This window comes from Sceloporus undulatus, chromosome 2 (assembly GCF_019175285.1).
Source record: "Sceloporus undulatus isolate JIND9_A2432 ecotype Alabama chromosome 2, SceUnd_v1.1, whole genome shotgun sequence".
Taxonomy (NCBI): Eukaryota; Metazoa; Chordata; class Lepidosauria; order Squamata; family Phrynosomatidae; genus Sceloporus; species Sceloporus undulatus.
Genome location: NC_056523.1, coordinates 61370177 through 61373098, shown reverse-complemented (window position 1 = coordinate 61373098; position 2922 = coordinate 61370177). Strand labels below are relative to the sequence as shown.

The window sequence follows — 2922 nt, the reverse complement described above, 5'->3', positions numbered from 1 at the left end:
CTGTAAATCCTAGTTAAAGGAATAGAGGGCACCTGTTCTATCCCAGCACACATTGAAATTTAATGCCAGGTAATCACATGAGCGAAGCAAACAGCTGAATTTTAGCCTAACATGCAATTGTTAAAGATTCAGGAGGCTTATGGAATAAAGAAGCAGACAATTCCAGATGGTCTTGATAACCTTTTCCCAAACTTAAAATTTTATGGCAAACTACAAGTGACAGGATTCCTCCTTCCCTTTAAATTTAATTTTAATGCACAACTTGCTTCCTCAGAGATTTTACGGATGGCTGTATTATTTCTGCACACATTTGTCTATCTCCCCAAACATCTGCATATAAACTAATGCAGTGAAGGACAGGGAAAAAAATCTGATTACAACACTGTAGCTGCAGAAATGAAATGAAACTGGTAACAGCAGCCCATGCAACTATACAAATGTAATTAATGTTAGAGGACATATCACTCAGGTCATGTTTGGGCTATTCAGGTACTAGGAAGAAAGGGCTAACATGGAAGCCACAGTACAGAATGAGGAGCAAAGCTCTGATTTACAGTATTGAATGAGGAGCAAAGCAGGCCCCATTTTTCCTGGGGTCATAAGGCCTAGCTGCCTGGAATCAGAGAAGCAGCAAAACATAGTTATTATGCTGGCAAATCTTGTTGAAGCCATGGAGCACATGAATAGTGTGGCCCCATGGATAGTCTTAGGCCTAGGATTATATCAACCCATAAAAACTATCTGCAAGTTTGGTCCTCCATCATGTTGCACATTACTCTAGAACCAAATTTCCAGTTGGTAACTGCAGAGAAAGAAACAGAGATCATTCAGAAATCAAGGTATTTAGAATGTTGGCAGAACAAAACGCCATTCCATTTCAGGACAGGAACAAACTCTTTTTCCTCTTTTCGTTATTTTTTATTAGCAGATTTGGCCTGTTTTGAGATCTTTGGGCTACGGCTTACCTTTTTAACACCTTCTGAAAGGACCTTCTTTTGGACTTGGACACGAGTCTCAAATTATGGGGACAAACCCACTATCTTTCCCTAATGTTTGTGCTGTCTTCTTTTTGTTTAATGCTACTTTGTTATCTTCCATTTTCTTATTTTCCTCCCTTTTCTTTTTTTTTTCTGTTTGTTTCTTTTCTGAGTAGATTAACCTAAAAATTACCTATTTTTCATCTTCAGCTTTCTCCTTAATTTTCCACCTCAACATTTTCTTGACCTTACAGTTGCAATCTATGGGGCAGCCCATAGAAGTCTTTTTTGGATTTCTTTTGTGAATTAGGTAGATAAGAGATGATAAATATGCACATACGCATTTTTAATTTTGTAGATTACAGTGCTATGTGATTGGGGGAAAAATTACAGGCTGCATTTAACTAGTCTGGACTGTTGAGAATTTTGGTAGAGAAATAATTTTGGCTTCTGCCAATTCTGTTTGAAAGTATTTGTTTCATCTGAAGCCTTTGTTTCATATTGTATTCATTTAGTAACAAGAAAAAAATTCTAATCTTCTTTCTGTGCTATAACTGTTGCATGTAATAACTGTTTCTCCTTGTAGTCTATGGTTACAATTGTATTTTTCTATGTACTTATTACATGTTTAACTTTTTCCTGCATGTAATATTCTTTTGCTTTTGCTCCCTTCCGTATTCTTTAATGTTTTAAATTTAGTATGCTTAATTTTTAATAATTTAAAGAGGAATTCACCTTGTCCCTCTGAGTGGGGTTTTGAATAAATCTTTGAAATGCATTTCACCTATAAATAGCCTCAAGAAATATCTGTCCTCTTGCCCACTGGGGTAAATAGAGAACCTCATTTTCAACACATATCTACAGCCATCTTACTCACTTTGCTAAATTACTGCCTTCTCTCCAGTGTGACATGCAAACAGGCAAGAAGTACCGATGGCAAGCAGAGAAAGTTTTTCTATGAACACCACCTGCCAGGCTGCATTAAGATCAACTAACCACTGTACACAGAAATGCTTTCAAGCAAGTGAAGTGTGCAATGTAAGATTACGTTCACTCAGCAACCCAGATTTTCATGCACTAACACTGTCATGCAAAATAAATCAACTTCCCCAATGGAGCCATGCCTTTGGATATCTATATTGCTTTTACACCATAGTTTTATTCCAGTTTCAACAAGACTGGTTTAGATCCTGGCCAAATACTCCCCTAGAGCAAGCCAGGGGTTGCACAATGCACATAGCACTATAATCTACAAAATTTCAGCATATTTCCTACTACCCACCTTTGTTCTACAGAGCTATGTTGCCATAACAACCTTTGAACAAACTTGCTTCAGTCGAAAGACTGGAGATAGCTTTTGTACAAGTCACCTTCCTCTATGATTAATACTGAAGTTATTCCCACAGAAGCACAGAGGTACATATGCATGTACTCACACACACATACAGAATAAACAGGCATACCACTGTGTTTCAAGAGTTACAGAAAATGTTTGTAATACCTTTGTTCCATGGTTAGAAGGCTGATCATGAAGAACATATCTTAATTTAATAAGCTGAGATATGACTGAGCATCCCAGGAACACATGATGTTTGTTTGCTCCTATGTCAAGGTAGGAGCACACAAATAAAAAAACCTCTTTAATTACTAATAATTAACTATTTCACTGGAATCCCCCCCCCCAAAAAAAGACAAGATATTAAGCTATAGCTTGAAGTTGTTTTGAAACCATTGACCACATTTCACAGTTTGTATGAAGCAGAACATTATAGTAAAATAATTAGCTAAACTGTGTGGCGGGTCTGCAAACATAGCAGAAAAGCTCCATCATAACCTGGGTTATTAAAAATATAGCTAGTGAGCGCTCAGGAGTAACATTTGGAACTGCATTAAGAAAACAGTATCATTAATAATTAATAATAATAATTTGTTTTATTTATATACC

General features: G+C 36.6%; 1 protein-coding gene across 1 annotated transcript in view; it reads right to left on the bottom strand.

Annotated features, from left to right (window-relative positions):
* The window catches only part of FGD3 (FYVE, RhoGEF and PH domain containing 3), a 122357-nt gene that overhangs the window by 104945 nt on the left and 14490 nt on the right, over positions 1–2922 (bottom strand). The gene's annotated exons all lie outside the window — the stretch shown is intronic.